This window comes from Prionailurus viverrinus, unplaced genomic scaffold (assembly GCF_022837055.1).
Source record: "Prionailurus viverrinus isolate Anna unplaced genomic scaffold, UM_Priviv_1.0 scaffold_61, whole genome shotgun sequence".
NCBI classification, from domain to species: Eukaryota; Metazoa; Chordata; class Mammalia; order Carnivora; family Felidae; genus Prionailurus; species Prionailurus viverrinus.
This window is the reverse complement of record NW_025927623.1, coordinates 361,617-380,868: the sequence shown is the minus strand read 5'-3', so window position 1 is coordinate 380,868 and position 19,252 is coordinate 361,617. Positions and strand designations below refer to the sequence as shown.

General features: G+C 43.2%; 2 long non-coding RNA genes across 3 annotated transcripts; both read left to right on the top strand.

The window, feature by feature from the left end:
• Positions 1-4,026: 4,026 nt before the first annotated feature.
• Positions 4,027-12,997, top strand: LOC125159778 (uncharacterized). The gene is made up of 5 exons (XR_007149911.1): positions 4,027-4,890; positions 8,129-8,257; positions 8,853-9,068; positions 11,311-11,387; positions 12,873-12,997. It is a non-coding gene; the product is annotated as an uncharacterized LOC125159778 (long non-coding RNA).
• A 110-nt stretch (positions 12,998-13,107) lies between these two features.
• Positions 13,108-18,424, top strand: LOC125159779 (uncharacterized). 2 transcript variants are annotated; one of them, XR_007149912.1, is made up of 3 exons: positions 13,108-13,238; positions 14,597-14,708; positions 18,368-18,424. It is a non-coding gene; the product is annotated as an uncharacterized LOC125159779 (long non-coding RNA). The 2 variants fall into 2 exon arrangements; XR_007149913.1 differs by lacking the exon at positions 18,368-18,424 and adding an exon at positions 16,835-16,885.
• Positions 18,425-19,252: the final 828 nt, after the last annotated feature.

Below are 19,252 nucleotides of genomic sequence, written 5' to 3'. Positions count from 1 at the left end.
CCAACTGTTTTCCAAGCAGAACGGTTAATGTCATCGCACTCTCAGCCTCCTTTGTAGGATTTACATTGTAAATCCTAAGTGGGTGCAATGAGGTAGATACACTGACCAACTCGTTTCTGTCCATCACACAAGCTATATAATAATACACATGCAAGTTTCATTAGACAGCTATACCCGTCAGGGGAACTAGAACATCCTGTTGACTGGTCCTTTTTGTGGCTGAAGAGACACTGAAAATTATTTTCTTTTCTAGACCTCTTATAAATGAATCACATTGTATTAGGGTACTTTCACGCAAGTAACATGACACTCTGTTGATCAGTCTTCTGTGAATGAGAGTGCTAGGCGTTGTCCTGCTACTGTGTCCTAAAGAAATCTTTAAGGTCTCAAAGACTAAAATTTGTAAGAATATCTGAAACTGATGAAGCTTATTAAAGAATAAGGAGGGATTTTCTGTAGATCCCTATAGAAAGGAATTAGGGTTATGGCACGAAATTAGCTGCCACTTTAAGGTGTTCCCTGTGAATCAAAAACTTAAGATAGCTTCCAGCCAACTCAGTCCATAGCTCTGACTTCTCTAGAAGGTCCTTATCTCCTGAATCCCCAAACCAGAGGCTACCTGGGTGAAGATATTTGATGCACACAGTTTTGAGGTGAAGAATCTGGATTGGGAAGAAGAGGTAGCTCTAGCCAACTTAACCTTCCTAACAATATAGCCAAGTATGCGTCTGAAAGGAACTTCAGAAGACTTCCATAAGTTGAGATCTCTATGGACTAAGAAATTACTCAAAAGGAAACAAGGCAAACCAGTGATCACCCAGCCCTTGTGATAAGTATTGTGTTATAAATGAAAAGCGAGACAAAGTATGCTGGTCAGCATCCTAAGGGTAAGGGTGCCTCCTAAGACTCAATAAGAAAAACACACTCAAAGTAACACCGAAAAGAGCCCCAATAAAATGTACATGATTAGCTGTCTACAGAGGTAATCCATGTCAAGTAATGATTTTTGAGTGTGTGGTTGAGGATGTTGTCTATGAACACCTAGACGATAGAGCAAAAAGTCCACATGGCCTAGGTAAAGGGGTCAGAGCCGGAAATGTGAGTTGGAGAATCTGGTTTTGAAGCCTTAAGAGCAATTCAAAAGACAGATAGCAAGGGGCAAGAACTCAATGCCAGGGGTTGCCGTCCTTTAGAAATAAGGTGGGGTTCGAAGAGCAGAGGGAGGGTATGGGCATTGTTACCCGCTGCTGCTAAGAAGTGAAGCAGGATAAAGACTTTAAAAAGTTAAAACAAAAAAAAGGTCCTTGATGACCCTCAAAATTTCTTAGTGGAATGATGGGAATGAAAGTTAGATTTTAGGGGCGCCTGGGTGGCGCAGTCGGTTGAGCGTCCGACTTCAGCCAGGTCACGATCTCGCGGCCCGTGGGTTCGAGCCCCGCGTCGGGCTCTGGGCTGATGGCTCAGAGCCTGGAGCCTGTTTCCGATGCTGTGTCTCCCTCTCTCTCTGCCCCTCCCCCGTTCATGCTCTGTCTCTCTCTGTCCCAAAAATAAATAAATGTTGAAAAAAAAATTTAAAAAAAAAAAAAAAAAAAGAAAGTTAGATTTTAGTGTAAAAGAAGGAAATAAGTGAAGAAAAGTTGAATCTGTGGATGAGACGATACATTAAAGAATGTTCGAGTCCACTGCAAGGGGAGAAGCAGGGTGATAGATGGACAAGGCTTCAAAACTTAAGCAAATGGTTAGTAGAAAAGGAGAAATTGCAGTCTTTCTTCCTTATGCAGCCAGAACTGGGATTTACACATTTATAGCATTTTACCAACTGCCAAGCTCTGGGGACAGCTCTTCTGATATGCTTTTACCACAAAGCCTTAATCTCTTCATCAGAGTACCTGCTAAAGCAGCCTAACGTAAACAGTATGGATATGAAATGATTGAGGAACTTTAGTTTCGCAAGACTTGATTATTTCCATGTCAGTGGCTTTCCCTTGCCTCTGATGGTCATGTAAAGCATCTATTACTCAATCTAGGAGGTGCTATTTGTACTGTAGTCTGTGAGTATTGTCCACTGAGTAGTATAGAGAGGGAGTTAGTTAAAAGTAGTATAAGCGGGGAAAAAAAAGTACTGTTTGCTAGGGGCGCCTGGGTGGCTTGGTCGGTTAAGCGTCCGACTTCGGCTCAGGTCATGATCTCACCGTCCATGAGTTCGAGCCCCGCGTCGGGCTCTGTGCTGACCGCTCGGAGCCTGCAGCCTGTTTCAGATTCTGTGTCTCCCTCTCTCTTTGCCCCTCCACTGTTCATGCTCTGTCTCTCTCTGTCTCAAAAATAAATAAACGTTAAAAAAAAAAAGTACTGTTTGCTAGTGGCATTGGCAAAAGTTGTGTGAAGTACTGAGGAGAGATTCTGGGCCTCATGCTCCCCGTTTGCTGCCACTTGGCGGTGGTATGAAGAATAACTTCAGTATAATTTGTATAGGGGACCACTTGTATTGGCATGCCACCTGCCTAAACTATCACATTGTATTGGAACGCCAAATACAGCAACAGTAATCAGGCTAAATGCATACACTTAGAGCTGACTATGTGCCACGTACCCTTCTAAGTTGTTCATGTATTATTTCCTAATTTTATGTTCCCAATATCCCAGTGCGGTAGATACTATTATTATTTATTTTGAGATCACTTTTATAAGGTTATTTGTTTTCAGAGAGAGAGCGAGAGAGAGGGAAATTGTGGGGAAGGGCAGGTAGGGAGAGAGAGAAAGAGGGTAGAGACAGAGTGGGAGGGAGGGAGGGAGGGAGGGTGGGAGGGAGGGGAGAGAGAGAGAGAGAGAGAGAGAGAGAGAGAGAGAAAGAGAGAATGAGAATCCCAAGCAGGCTCCTCGCTGTCCACACAGAGCTCGCTGTGGGGCTCAGTCACGTGACCCTGAGATCACGTCCTGAGCCAAAGTCAAAAGCCAGACACTGAAGCGACTGAGCCACCCAGGTGCCCCAGTAGGTGCTATTATTACCTTCATTTTACAGATGCAGAGACTGAGACACGGAAGTTTTAGGTAGTGTGCTCAAGGTCATACAGCTCATAATGAGCAGAAGTGGGAATTCACACCCAGGCATTCTGGCTCCTACCTAGGTTACTGCTTCTCAAACTGTTCCATGAAATATCTTGTTGTCACTGAAAACAGCATGTTCAGTTTTATAATCACGAGAATAACAGTGTCATTCACATGTGTGTATATGTAAAATCATAGTTGATGTGGTGCTTGGAATATGAAAATAGAAATGTTTGCCCTAAGGGAATTTCCTATATTTCCTCCATTTGACAAGTAAATACATTTGTATGTTTATCAGATCATATATCATATAAAAACATTAAAATTTGGTATTCCAGAGTTTTCTCCTCTTCTTCTCCCTACACCCTCTCTCAGGCTACCTTCATCAGAGAAACCAGAATCTGAAAGCAGAACACTCAATTGACATGGCCCCCACCAGAGGGCACCTGAGCCAGTTTCCAGGGTGCTCTCTATACAGCAATTGGATACCCCTAAACATCTTCCTTGGAATCACTTATGAGCACAAGGATTTTCCAGGAAAACCTTAGTGAAGACTCTGCGACTCGGAAGAACTAAATCGATGTCTAAATTCAATCCAACCTCAGGTCACCAGGCAATAGTGTTTAGTATATTCTGGAACTTAATGCACTGACTCGAAAACTCATTTGAAGGAACAGCCAGGGATTTTCAAGTGCTTAGCCAATTTAGGCTTTTCTAGTGCTCAGAATACTTTCAAGATCAAGGAACAAGACATCGTGTTACTGGTACACCAGACAAAGCAGAACTGAGTTTGCAGTTAGAGCCAAAGGAACACACAGGTTTCTGCAGAATTACGATGGGACTTCAAAGCAGGGGCAAGGTTAGGATTATTTTAGAAATGGTGTCAGATAACTCTCTGAGTTAAAATGAGTGTCCATTGGAAACTAATGCAATGCTGTTACGCTACCTGGAATGAAACTAAAAAAGTTAAATAATGAAATGGGTATCCAGTGTGTGCATCAAGGATTTAAATGCAAGACAATGCAATTACAAAACTAAAGAATTAGTGAATTAAAAAAAACAGTGTTAAGTGGCAAAGTCAAAGAGTGACAGAAACTCGGAAGCAATGGACAAAAAGAGCCTGATTCGACAACAACAACAATTTTTTTTTTAATTACACCAATGCTTAAAAGCTTACAAATCACTGCAAACCCACTTGTAGGGATCTAGGCCAAGGAGAGGATGATGAAGGAGCCTAGATTTGGATCCAAGGATAGTCACGGTGGTTACAATGTAGTTTTATTGGGAGCCGTGGGGAACTGGTTAAAATATTAAGTGGTAAGGGCCAAAGTTTCTGGAGCTCCATGTGCACTTCGTTGGGTGAAGTCACTGGCAGGTTAATCGGGGGATGGTTGGTGGGGGGAGGTTGGGCGGGGCAGGAGAGCAGGCAGAACCACCCACGCCCATCCCCCTGAGACTCAGAGCACCTTTGAAAGCGCCAGGTGCACTACTAGGTAGGCCTCATGTGGGCCTGGATGGAGGCGGTGCCTGAAGGGGCTGGGCCAGCAGGGTTGAACTAGAAATGAGGGTGGGGGCTGGTCGGGGCCAGCCTTGCTGACTGTGGGAGCGTCCCGCGAGGAGGCCAGGCTAGTCCTACTGCCCCTCGGTGACGGCGGTGAGGTACAGGTACAGGGCCAGTCCCGGGAAAGGCTGGCCCTTTCAGAGAGGAGCTTTGCCCCTCTGACCCCGCGGACGTCAGTGCTCAGGCGCTGCGGGGCTGGAAGAGGAACCCTAGGCTACAGGGCATGAAAGAAGGCAACTAAAACCCCACAGATCAGACTAATGCTTCAGGAGGCAGGAACGAAGGTGAGTTGTGTCAGCGGAGTCGGGTGGGTGACCCGTTCGGGTGGCGGTAGCCCTGGGTGTATGTGCCTGTGGGTGTGGGGTGTGTGTGTGTGTGTGTGTGTGTGTGTGTGCGCGCGTGCGCGCGCGCAGGCGCACCATGGGGGTAGGCGGTAGGTGTGAACTCCATGCACACCGGACTCCTACAAGCAAGCAGGGTAACCCACAGTGACCTGTGACTTGGTGTGGGGGGAAAGAATCCTAGTCAATAATTTTCTGCACATCTCCAAGAATGTCTTACCAGGTTCCCTGTTACCACAGGATCCTCCTCTGACAACTTGGCAGTTAGCGGTGTTTGGGGCGTGATTGGAAAACACGTGTAGTTAGCAACCTGAAGCCTTCTTCAAAGTCCTGGTTTGTAAAAGGTGACCAGACAACTACCTAGAGAAGTCGAACATAACTGTGCCCCCTTCCAGGGTCTGTCCCCTTCTGGGCAGCAATGTCAGGTCGGGCCAGGACCCGAGCCCGAGGCCGCGGGCAAGGTCGGGCGCCCTCTCAACGCGCCCCGCTGCAGGGAGCCGCCGCACCTCCCCCGCCTGGAGCCTCCACAGCCTGTTCAGTCTCCTTGGTGCAAAAGATGCTTTATCTTCTTCTCCTACTACTTCCTTCTCATGCGTTTTCTCATCTGCGAATAGACTTCCCTTCCACCCGAGTGGATGGAAAGGTTTCTAAAGAGCTTGGCCGTAGCCAATGACCCCTCTTGGAAAGTGACTTCAAAACAGGCAGCTAACACCCCACAGACATCTCTGAGCTCCTGATTCTCCCTCCCAGACTTGTCGTTTGAAGAAGCTCCATTCTTCCATGTGCTCAGGCGAAAGTCTTTGCATCCGCCCTAGATTCCTGTCGCGAGCCCAAACTTTTCCTGCACACCAGCATCCAGGAAACACTGTCGTCTCCCAATTTTCCAAAAGGTATCTGGCATCTGACAATGTGTCACCACCTCTGTTCCTACCCTCTGGCCCAAGCCACCAGCATCCCTTGCTGCACCTGGCAAGTGGTCTCCAAACTAGTCTTGCTTCCACCCTGGGTTTCCTTCTGCCTGTTTCCCAGCACACAGAACCATATAAATCGGTCCATGCAGTTCCTCTGCCCGACATCCTGTAAAGGTTCCCATTTTCCCAGTCAGAGGCGCATTCTTTGAGATGGCTTCCCTCCTGGGGTGCACCGGTGGCTCATTCCATTAAGCCCTGACTTCAGCTCAAGTCACGATCTCACGGTTTGTAGGTTTGAGCCCCAAGTGTGACGGTGCAGAGCCCGCTTTGGATCCTCTGTCTTTCTCTCTCTCTCTCTCTCTCTCTCCCCCTCTCCCTCCCCCTCTCCCTCTCCCTCCCCCTCTCCCTCTCCCCCTCCCCTGCTTGTTCTCTCTCCCTCCCTCCCTCTCTCTCTCTCTCAGAAATAAACATTGAAAAAAATGGCCTCTCTCCCACTACCTTTCTGACCTAAGCTTCTCTACCTCGTGCTCACCTTGCAGCAGTCACATCGGCCACCTTGTTCTTTCTTGCACGTTTCTACATTAGAAGATTTGCTCTTTCCTCTACCTGTGGCTCGTATAACCTTGTAACTCAGTCTCCTCTTTCTGGTCTTTGATTCAGCGGCAACTTCTCCCTGAGGGTCTGCTTTGTCCCCCATGAATTCAACAAGCCCCCTCACATCCCACCTTCTGGTAATACCCAGTTTTCTGTACTTTGCTTGGTTCTACATTCATATGTCTGTTTGCCATTTACATGTCTCTTTGGAGAGATGCCGATTCAGGTCCTTTCCCCATTAACAAAAAATGGGTTATTAGGTTTTTTGGCTATTGAGTAACAGGAGTTCCTTATATTTTTTTAATTAACCCCTTATACATGGTTTGCAAATACTTTCTCCCATTCCGTAAGTTGCCTTTCATTCTGTTGATTGATTCATTTGCTGTGCAGAAAGTTTTTAGGTTGAATTCCCACTTGTCTATTTTGCTCCTGTTTCCTCTGCTTTTGGTATCCTCTGTTGTAGATACTTTTATAATAAACTGAGACAAAATCCAGACCCCTAAGACGACATGATAAACATGAATATACAATATTAAGACACCTATTTTTATCATGTATGTTACATCTCAGGGGTTTTTAATATTTTATGTAAGTACACCGTATGTAGCAAGTACTAGTGAATGATGCTTGGTGTTTTCTTTCACTGAAGTTTGAATATGATAAATTTGATTGCTGGGTGTGTCAGGAATTAGTTGAGAGTTTGATAAAAATCATTTAAAAACTTATGTGTAAAATGAAATGATTTTCTATTATGGAAATTCAGACTGTGTTTGTTTAAGAGCATCATAAGCTAGGGATAATAGCTTCCAGAAGTAACATTTTGAAGAAAACCAGTTTGTGCAACCCAAGGCATGGACTGTATTACCCATTTACGGAGGTTTCTTTCACAATCTGTGAAAGGTTGCCTTGCACTGTGCTCAAATAGTCACCTTGTAAAATAGTTCAATTAGATGAATATTACAGTGTGATAAAAATAACATGAGAGCCTTTCCCAGTTGCTGTTAAAAAAAATCGATCAGTTGTTTTAAAAAAAAAACATGAAACTGGCTTTTGATAATTTTTTTTTCAGTTTGTTGATGTAGAGAGACCGAGAGAGCAAGAGCAGGGGAGGGGCAGAGAGAGAATCCCAAGCAGACTCCATGCTGTCAGCACAGAGCTCTGATGCAGGGCTCGAATTCAGGAACTGTGAAATAATGACCTGAGCTGCAACCAAGAGTCCTCAGCTTCATCCACTGAGGCCACTCAAACACCTCTCATGCATTTTTTTTGAAAGGACTGTTTATTTAGTCAGCATTTTCTGATGCCCACTAGAGGGCACTCTGGTACCAGGTGATTAGCCTATAAAGAAGGTAGAGAAAGGACAAAGTTTCTGATTAGAAGAAGCTTGCCCTCTGAACAAATACCGGATGAAAGGAGGCAAACGCCATAGCAGCAATGAATGTGGTGCTCGGGTAGCCGCTGACACGGAATGGGGTCTTGTTGAGAAAGGCTTCTGGGTAACATTCACCTTCTCTGGTGATCCATTACCGAACTACTGTTGTTTGGATCCTTTGACAACCCTCTTTTCTACCTCCAACCACCTCAACTTAAGTTGTACTTAACATTGTCCTTTGTTTACGTTTCCATTTGTTTTTTATCCTATAAAATTCATGGTTTTTGCATTTGTTTCTGTGCAGAGGAACTTCAGCGGGGGGCTGGATTGCAGGCACTGTCGCTGAAGGGGAAAAGGGTTCTTGGAGCCATTTTTCAAGACCAGGTGGTGAATACCCGACAGTACTTGGAACATGTGAAAGACTCCACAACAGGTGTGGTGGCCTTTAACAACCTAGCGTTAGGGAATTGTTCGTGTTGATCTTGTTCTGAGGTTCCTTTGTGTTTGAGAATCTTAGAGCTTCACCCCATCACTGTGAGTAGAGGTACCTTCCCACCCTCTCATGTTGTAATAACCTCCACCTTTGCAGAAATAGAGACCTATTTTAGGGACCTGGATGTACTTGCCAGTTTTCTTTTCCTTTTATAGCAACTAAAATCAAATGACCCAGTTCTTTGGTTGTGCTGAGCCTTTTTTTTTTTTTTTGAATGCTAAACACTATTACAAACAGTGGCTCCCCACTCGCCCTCCCCTTTTGGAAGCTTTGTGTTACAAGAGGTTTTCTTTTGATCTCTTGTTACTGTTAATTTAATATTTTAATCTCCTGTTTTAACTCTAAATGTATGTTTGTGTGAGGATTCCTCTAAAAGGCCGGTACATAGTCTGGGCATCAGGTGTGTATAAGTGTACGTTACTTGTTCATGTCTTGGTTTGACCTAACTTAAGCTCTCAAGATTGTGGTGTCTCCATTGTTTTGGGAGCGATTGGTCAACTTGTTTCATTATTGACATGTGCCTCGGTTTTTGCAGGAATGCAAGGTAGAGTGGTGAAGCTATTCACCAACCATTTCCGAGTGACCTCTCGCCCTCAACTCCTCACGTATAAGTACAACATTGATTATATGCCAGAGGTTGAAGATGGAAAAGTTCGTACAGATTTGCTCTGCCAGCATAAACATGTAATTGGAGAGTGTCCCACATTAGATGGGAACTCTTTATTACTGCCTCATAAACTACAAAAGCAGGGTAAGTAATGTGATTGGACATCTTCTTTAAGTTTATTGACTTATTTTGAGAGAGAGAAAGCACATGTAGGGGAGGAGCAGAGAGCAAGGGCGAGAGAATCCCAAGCAGGCTCTGCACTGATTGTGCAGGGCCACAGGGCTTGAACCCACAAACCACAAGATCATGACCTGTGCTGAAGTCAAGAGTTGGGCACTTAACCAACTGAGCCATGCAGGCACTCCTGTTAGTGGACATTTTCTTGACCTTTGTTCTTTCTTTCTCTCACATTCTCCCTGTATTATAGCAAATATACCTTTTTCATACAATGGTTCATGGACACCTCTCGATCTCTTGCCCATAGGATTTGTAACAAAACCCACATGCCGTGTTTGGCTATCACTGATGTTCCCTCATGCCTCATTTTTGTGGTTAAAATGAATTTAAGAACAAAATATATATTTTTTACCTTTCCAATGGCAAATAGGGCTCAAATGCTAACGAAGTATTGAAAAAGTTTTTATTTCTTGTTCCAAATCTTCACACACACACACACGCATACACACACAGAACTGGAAGGACTTAATATTCCATTTCTTTTCCTTAATTTAATATTTTTGAGAGTGAGCAATTGGGGGAGGGGCAGAGAGAAAGAATCTTAAGCAGGTTTGACACAGCACAGAGCCTGAAGTGGGGCTCAAACCCCTGAACCGTGAGATCATAACCTGAGCTGAAATCAAGAGTCAGAGGCTTAACTGACTGAGCCACCCAGCCGACCCTCTTCAATAAACTTTAAAAACTATTTTTTTAAACGTTTATTTTTGAGAGAGAGAGAGAGAGAGAGAGAGAGAGAGAGAGAGAGAGAGAGAGAGGCAGAGTGTGAGCAGGGGAGGGGCAGAGAGAGAGGGAGACACAGAATCTGAAGCTGGCGCCAGGCTCTGAGCTGTCAGCACAAAGCCCGATATAGGGCTAGAGCCCATAAAATGTGAGATCATGATCGGAGCTGAAGTCAGACATTTCACCGACTGAGCCACCCAGACACCCCACTTCAATAAACTCCTGTATTTAGTTAGCAAGTGCATAATTTACAGGAGCTTAAGTTAAAAAAAAATCATTGTAAATATTCAACTCGGACCCTCATTTGGGTCTCCTAAATCGTATATTCTACCTGCCTGTGTCTCTGGGGGTTAAGATTGCTCCTGCCAGACACCCAAGTGACCTGTTGATTTGTGGTCCAGTAATGAGCGTCCTCTCCTTGGAAGGAGCACTAGACCTTTTTGTTGTTTCTTTACCTCAGAAAACAGAACTGGTCAGCCGGTGGGGCAACAAGATTGTGAAGGTCATCACTGAATTCTTCAGTGACTCAAACCCACCTCACTGGACTGCTTATGTTATTACAACACTCTCTCTAGCAAGTGTGTTTGTGAGATTTCATTTGCTTGAGATTTGGTTGTATGTTAGTGTGTCAGTGGCACTGTACATAGCTGTTTGGTCCTAGAATTTGTGTTCTCGAGGTCTCCTCATGTTCTGGGAGGGCAAGCGATCTTTGAGATGCATCGGCACTGGAACCTCACCTAGATGTGCTTGAGTTCTGTGGCTTATTGTTGACATTGTTCTTCCTGCCTACCCCCACATCCCATGCCTGCTCCCTGTCGAGGGAGGGGCAGATGTCAACTGTGCACAGCGATGCCTCTTTCTCCTGGAGTAAATGTGCATTTGTTTTCTTTTCTTAATGTTGTTTTTATTTTTGTAAGAGAGAGAGAAAGAGCACAAGCAGGGGAGGGGCAGAGAGAGGGAGACACAAAATCTGAAGCAGGATCCAGGCTCCGAGCTGTCAGCACAGAGCCCAGTGCGGGGCTTGAGCCCTCAGTGCAAGATCATGCCCTGAGCCAAAGTCTGGCGCAGGCACCCCTACATTTGTTTGGTGGTCTACACTTACGGTGATGCACAAATAGTGAAAACGAAAATTAGAGGCACGTAGTCTGCAAAAGAGGTTTCAGTTCATTTCTGGGGATGAAGGACCTTCTGATGACCTTCCCATGACCCTTTGTTGTAGATTATGTAAAGGAGGGAAAAATGGAGGTTCAAGGGGCCTTAATATCTACCTTACAATGTCATTTCCTTGTTGTATCAGGCACTTCCCGTTAATCGTTTGTAAAACAAAGTCACTGATCGATTTCTTCGCCCCAGTGTATCTCCGTGTTTGTTAGTAAATCTTAATAATATTCACTGCGGTTGGCACGAAATCCATTCTTCCAATTTCTAGAATTTTGAAGATGATGGATTTGAAGCAAGTTGGTCGCAACTATTACAACGAGAATGAGGCCACGGAGTTCCTCAATCGTAAGTACACAGTGGAAAGCCTCACATTCTACAGACCTGACCATAGAAGCATTTGAGAAAGTGACTCTCATTTGAAGCAGTAGGATTTATAAGTGATGGTCTTTTCAGTGGTACCCACTGGCCATGAACGATTCAGTTAGAATTTCATGTGAATTTGAAACGAAGTGAAAAGATTCACTCTTACAGTCCTAGAATGATAAGCATAAACCTTGAGGTATTCGGTAGTTATATAAACCTCATAAGAAGTCTAAATCTTCTCAAATTTGGATAATAAATTTTTCTTACTTTCAATCATAGTAATTATAGCTACATGTATGTATGTATGTATGTATGTATATATATTGTGTATATGTTTATACTTTATACACCTATATCCTATATATTCTCACATACATACATACATACGCATGTGTGTGGCTATAGGTGTGTGAGCCTGTGGGTGGTAACAATATGGTTTAACAAAGAGAGTGTAAGAGTTATAACTAGCCCATCAGGTAAATCTCTATTGGAAAGGTCCTTCAAAAGATCAGTTCTTACTAGAAATAAGAAATTGAAACTGCTTGACTCCTAAGCACCAATTTTAGACCCCAAGTTCCAACCCTGGGACGCTTGCTTCCTTGTTCAGAGCTTGGACTTTGACCCTTACATCTAATGTCTTCTGTTTGCAGGCTGGTAATCTGGCCTGGATATAGTGCTTCTATTCTTGAGTATGAAACCAGCATTACCCTCTGTGCTGATGTGAACCACAAACTGCTCCGAATGCAAACTGCTTGATCTAATAATGCATGGTGATAACAAATCCCAAAGGAAAGATGCTATGGAAATTTTAAAGAATTAGTTGGATCAATTGTTTTTACATCTGTGTTCATTAACTTTTTTAATGTTTATTCTTTTTTTTGAGAGAAGCAGAGAGAGTGTGGGGGAGGGGCAGAGAGAGAGACAGAGACAGAGACAGAGAGGGAGACACAGAATCTGAAGCAGGCTCCAGGCTCTGCACTGTCAGCACAGAGTCTGATGTGGGGCTCGGACCCACGAACCATGAGATCATGACCTGAGCTGAAGTCGGACACTTGACCAACTGCGCCACACAGGTGTCCTGTGAGTCTGCTTTTTACAAACCTATCCAATCTCTTTGAGAACCTTTTCCCCCCATAAGAGATGGTCCTACAGTTTTCGAATCAATAAACATAAAGGTCAGAGGCAGAAATAGCATGGGAATGGTGAGAATCCATCCACGCTTTCCTCATCTGGCTCTACAGCATGAGAGAGAGATAAGATTCAGTTGTAGATTTTGCTGCTCTTGTGATTCCTGATGTTGATCCAGTCACCTGCTCTGAACCTGCTCTCACATGTAACAGAATATGCTCCTTCCAAATTTCATTTCTCTTGCTTTGTGTCTAACTATTTTTAAAAATCAGGGCTTAATTATCATCCATTCGCAAATGTCCACTTGACGGAAGTGTTTTACTTTTAATCTTCTTCTAGACCAGACATTTTAAGCTGAAGAGCGTGGATGTAAAGCTGCTTGGCCAGCATCATCTTAGGAGTCCTCGACTTTATTCTTGCTTCCCAATTTCAAAATTTACGACAAAGCTCTCGGAATCAGGACAGTGGGATACTGGTATGACGATAGACCTAAAAATCAATGGAATAGAATTGGGAATTCTGGAGTTAACCCTCACATTTATAGGCCATTGATTTTCAAGACTTTCAAGACTGCTTTCTTGGGGAAGGAATACTCGTTTCCTCAAATATTGCTGGGACCACTGGATATCCACCTGGCCATTCCTCACAGAAGATACAAAATTAACTCCAATTTATCCCCCAAATTAACTAAAAATAGACCTAAAGGTAAGCGTTAAAACTCTATAAAATTCCTAGAAGGAAATCTAGGAGTAAATTTTCTTGACTTTGGCTTAGAGAAAACCTTATAAAATAAAATGCCAACAGAGAAGGGATGACAGAAGGAAAACATAAATTGGACTTCACCAAATTGAAAACTTTCTTTCTTTGAAGTAAAAAAAAAAGGGGGGGGGGGCGCCTGGGTGGCTCAGTCGGTTAAGCGTCCGACTCAACTCAGGTCACGATGTCGCAGTCCGCGTCGGGCTCTGGGCTGATGGCTAGGAGCCTGGAGCCTGCTTCAGATTCTGTGTCTTCCTCTCTCTCTGCCCCTCCCCTGTTCATGCTCTGTCTCTCTCTGTCTCAACAATAAATAAACGTTACAAAAAATTTAAAGTTAAGAAAAAGAAAGAAAAAAAAAAAGGAACAGAATGAGAGAACGTTTGAAATCACATATCTCCGGAACAACTTGCTTCTCCATATGTAAGAAATGTTTACAAGTCAATAATGAAAAGAGAACCTAACTTTCACTTATTTCTTTAACCCAACTTTCAAAAAATGGGCAAAGGATCTGAATAGACAGGCTTCCAAAGAAAATATACAAATGGCCAATAATCACATGAAAAGATACTCAATATTATTGGCCATCAGGGAAATGCAAAGTCAAACCACAGTGAAATACCCCTTCATAGTATGATGGCTAAATTTGAAAAGGCAGAGATTAAGTGTTAGCAAGGATGTGAAAAAGTTGGAACCACCCGTCAAATACTGCTGGTAGAAGTAAAAATGGTGTGGTCTCTTTGGAAAACAGGATGGCCCTTCTCAATATGCTAAATATAGTGTCACCATATGAGTCAGCAATTTATTCCTAGTTTTATACCCAAGAGAAATGAACACCAATGCCTACCAGAATTGATACATGAATGTCCATGATCTCATTTTTCGTAATAGCTCAAAGGTGTTAACAACTCAAATGTTCATCAGCTGACAAAGGGAAATAAAAATGTATATCCATAAAATAGTGTGTCATTTGGCAACAAAAAGGAATGAAATACCAATCATGCTACAGCATAGATAAACCTTGAAAAGTAGTACACGAAGTGGAAGAAGGCTGTCAGGAAAGGTCACATACTGTATCATTCAATTCATGTGAAATAGGGTGGGTAGGCAAATGTATAGGATTTACAACTCTGTGAATATATTGAAACCATTGGATTGTAGCCTTACATAGGTGAATTATATGTCATATGAATTTACTAAAGTGGATATATCCTGAAATTTCTTGTAGGATTTAAAGCTTCTCACTTCTTACATGATCCCATGCCATAAATATGTTGGGAATAATACTAGGTGTTGTGACCATTCCACAGGTATAACAATAGAACCTATCGAGTGGATACTATTAATTGGGAGGAGACTCCCAGAAGTACGTTTAAGAAATCAGGTGGTGAGGAAATCACCTTTGTAGACTACCAGAAGGAGGTAGGAAATCTCCTGTCTTTCAATGTATTTAAATCTCATTTTGTTCTTATTATGTAGTCAAATATACGTCTCATAAAAATACATGTGCAATATAGAGTCCTGTATGTTAGATTCTAATAATATAACGTCATCTATTAACCTATAACATATATATAATCTATTATAAAATTTCTCCGTAGTGGTAGTGTAACTTGACAGATCTATTATCCATGCATTCGAGTGCCTCATATATAGGGTAATGTCACATGATTAGAATGGCTCCAATATGGCCTCTCCCGTGGGCCTAAGAGGAGGCTATGGTAGTTTGAAACATGTTGATGGAACATTGGGTAGAAAATATGGCAAGACTTCATATGTGAACACTTTCCTTATATAGAAGTTTGAGCCCTATAGAATTTGGTTTGAAAAGAAGAAACAAATGACTAATTACCACCTGGAACCATGCCAGCTGTGTGTGGAATCGCAGAACTCATGGATTCCTCAATCTCTGTTCAGAAAAACCTAAGTAAACTTAGCTTGGTGCACAAAGATACGCTAGTTGACGAGATTAGTTTTCTAGCTTTGGCAGATGAGAGAAAGGAATTACAGATATCTGTAGCAAATGGAAAGAACTTATAAATATTTTTTAAAAAAACAGCTTGTATTTTTATACTGGAATCCAAACCATGGCTACTTGGAACCACTAAGGCTACACAGCCTTCTGGCATCCCTTCAAGGGGATGGTGCTATTACATTATCCTCACTTGTGCTTCATACTTAGTTCTTGTTCATTCAGTCCAAAAAAGCACTTAATGAGTGCCCATTACACATCTTGGGTATACATTGGTAAGACTACTGAGTTGTCTGTTCTTAAGGAACTTGCATCCTTACAGCAGGAAGAGATACGGCAGACAAGACTGTTCTAAGGGTTATGAGGGATATATCCACATAATGAACACTGAGAGGTATTATGGACGGTGTCTGGTGGTTCAGGGTAGGTGGTCATGGAAAGCTCTGAGAAGCTGGTATGTGAAGGTCTGAAAGGAGCAAGCTGTGTGCAAATGAGGGAGAAGAGAAAAGACCCCACTTTCCAGATGGGCGAGATGTATCCAGATCCCAAACAAGGCTAGATTATTCTGTGAAGAAGTGCACATGGTTGCGGGGAGGACATCCTTGGGTTGTAGGGTATGAAATCAGAGGATGAAGTGGGGGCCACGTTGTATAAAGTTCTGTCCACTGAGACAAATGAGATATTGTCAGATGTTATACAGATGGATGAAGTGATACGTTTTATTTTACAGATATGTGTCTAATTACAAGGAACGGGCTGTATGTGGGTAAAAAGGGAGGCAGAGACATCAGTGAGGAGGTGGCTAAGTCACTTTAGGTCAATGATAATGGTGACCAGGATTAGGGTGGGAGAGGTAGGAAGTGAGTGGATGCCCAGAGTTATTTACTACAATGGGGGAGTCGGTGTGAGAAGATTAGGGACTTTGGGGTTGACTTAGGCTCTGATGGAGGTGGTAGATGGAGATACCAGGCTGATATTTGCTTGTTCATTCTCCAAATTGACCTCAAATGTCCTTGACTGAGAAGAACCGTGCTGGGTATCCAGAGTACATCCGCCCCACCCCCACACCAACCTGCAACCTCAGGCCTCTGTGGGGTCCCCCTGTTCTGTTGTGCTCTTGCATTTCATAGCGTCTATCCCAATTCGGAATTCTGTATTTGAGTGGTTATTTTATGAATCTCTCCCCTCTCTGTAGACAGAGTTCTACCAGGGCATGACAATGTTGGTTTTGCTCCTTGTAAATACCTCTTCTGTCTGATACCATGACTAGCACATAGAAGTTCAAATATATATAGGTTGTAGTAAATTCACACATGCTGGCATCACAGAGCAGTGGGTTTGGGGATAATTAGACGATTTGTCACATGAAGACAAACTACCTTCTTGGCACGAGTTGATAGGCAGGAGCCTTGGATGTAAAAGAAACCTAAGACTGTGGTTTCAGCAGGTTTAATTGAGGAAAAAAAACAGATGGGCTGAAATATTTGAAACGATTTGGGTCGTCTTGGGATGCCCTGGTGGGAACTCAGTCTAATGACAGATGGCAATTTAGTTGCCCTGTTGTCATGATCTCTAGAAAAATCCTGGAATCGATCGATGAGCCCTTAGAAGGAAAGTACCATCCTGGCCTTTAAAAAAGGTTTCATAATGCTGCAAAGAAGGACCACAGAACTCCTGTTTAGATGCAGAAGTTGATGTTGGAGGAGGAGATCCTTCTAGGATGTTGCATGGCAGCTATGGGAAATAAGAAGCGTGTTTCCCAAAGTTTTTGACAGGAAGAATAGCTCGTCCAAAGGTTTTGATAGATGAGGCCCTAAAAGGATGCCATGATTCTACACACATGTAGACACCTGCACAAGCTTGGGCCTGAAGACTCTAGAACCAGGAAAATGGGGGTGAATCCCAGCTGTCTTTCAAATAAGTAAAGACTACTCTATGTGTGAAAAAAACCCCACGTATAGTCTGCAATGAGATCATACGAATTAAAACTAATAGTTCAGCTTAAGAGAAAAAGAGCCATGAACACTGGATGTGAAGTTTTGTCGCGGGTAGGAACTCCTTTGAAGTTCTCGGGATGTTTAGCAGGCAAATAATACCAGAATTCATGTGGCTAAATTCCTACTGATGAGGACCTTGCTGATCGGCATGGAAGGATCTATGAAGAACCATTGCTGTGTGTTGGAGAGTAAAGGCAGTTTGTGGCACGGAAATTGCAGCCCAGGAGTAGGAAGTCTTGGCAAATATCTCTTCCTCCTGGAAGCAGGGACTGAGAGTTTAGGAGAAATGATGCGGGAGGCATGTTGGGAATAGATGTGGAATTGCAACTCTAAAAAGTTGACTGGGTTTGTTGCCCACCCCTTCGTCTGGGAATCCTCTTGAAAGTTCTCAAGTATGTTTGAGGAATCTTTAAGACAGTGCTGTAGTGAGAAATACAGATCCTAAGAGTCTGTCATACGTTTACTTATAGGTAGTGAAAGGATCGTACAATGACCCCCAATATAATGTCTGTGAGAATCCCGCTCTCCTTGGCTACGTGTGTTGACCGAAAAAAAGAGGCCATCTGCGGGACGTCTATCTAAGAGAATATTAAGAGTATCTTTAATGCGTTCTTAAACTTGAGGAAACCGTGTCACCAGCACACCCCCAGGCCTCTGTTGGTGACCCCAAAATGCACTTCTGTACATATTTATGTGACTTTGCTGAGGCTTCACTGATAGTACATCAGTGTTCTTTCTTGTTTCTGTTGAGCAGCAACAGGGTCTAGTGGTCACTGACCTAACTCAGCCACTTTTGGTCAGCAAAGGCAAATGGAAAAAGAGCCAACAGGACACGCCCCATGAGCCTATAATGCTGGTTCCTGAGCTATGCTACCTGACAGGTACTACAGATTTATGCAGTCTTCAGAGAAGTCCACCCCTTGTGAGCCCCAGGTGTTAGGATGTAGAAGTACCGGCTTTTCATAATACTCCATATGGCCCAGAGCTGCCTTCTCTCTGCTGGTTCTTCCTCTTGCAGGTGCAGTGGTCAAGGCTTCTCTCGTTTACACGAGAGAGTTTACACTATTCTTGCTTCTTTAGCTATATCTTTTCTAAACTTTTTTTTTGTAAAGGTCTAACAGATGAAATGCATAAAGACTACAGAGTGAAGAGAGACATGGCTATGCATACAACGTTGGATCCAGAAAAAAAGGCAGCATGAGTTACGAAGATTCATGACTATTGTACAAAAGTAAGTGTTATTTTTCTGTGTTTGTGTGTGTGTGTGTGTGTGTGTGTGTGTGTCCTGAAGCGGAGACTGCGTAGAACCCCTGGCATCTCAGATGCTCCAACTAAAATGTGACAGTTGGGACGAAAACGATATCTTGGAGGAAACAACTCTGTTTTTTTCTGTCAGTGCAAAGTTAGGGGAAGTCTGGAGGGGGAGAATGATATAGAAAGATCCTAAGACCCTAGGCAAATGTCAGAGCGAAGACATCATGATTTCAGGGTACCATGTCAGCACAGAGGACGATAGAAGACATCGTTAGATTAGAGGAGAATTTTATTTTATTTTATTTTATTATTATTTTTTTAAATTTTGTTTTCAACGTTTTTTATTTATTTTTGGGACAGAGAGAGACAGAGCATGAACTGGGGAGGGGCAGAGAGAGAGGGAGACACAGAATCAGAAACAGGCTCCAGGCTCCGAGCCATCAGCCCAGAGCCCGACGCGGGGCTCGAACTCCCGGACCGCGAGATCGTGACCTGGCTGAAGTCGGACGCTTAACCGACTGCGCCACCCAGGCGCCCCTAGAGGAGAATTTTATAAGTGGATCATTGCCTCTGCTTATTTCATTTGGATTGATTTGTGGAAATTTTAACTTTCAGAAATAAGAGTGCACAAAAGGAACTCCCAACTTTGGGATTTGAAATTTGACCCCAACTTCGTGTCCTTCTCAGGAAGAATTATGAAAGAAGTAAGAATTCTTCAAAGAAGCAGAGCGGTAAGACCATTT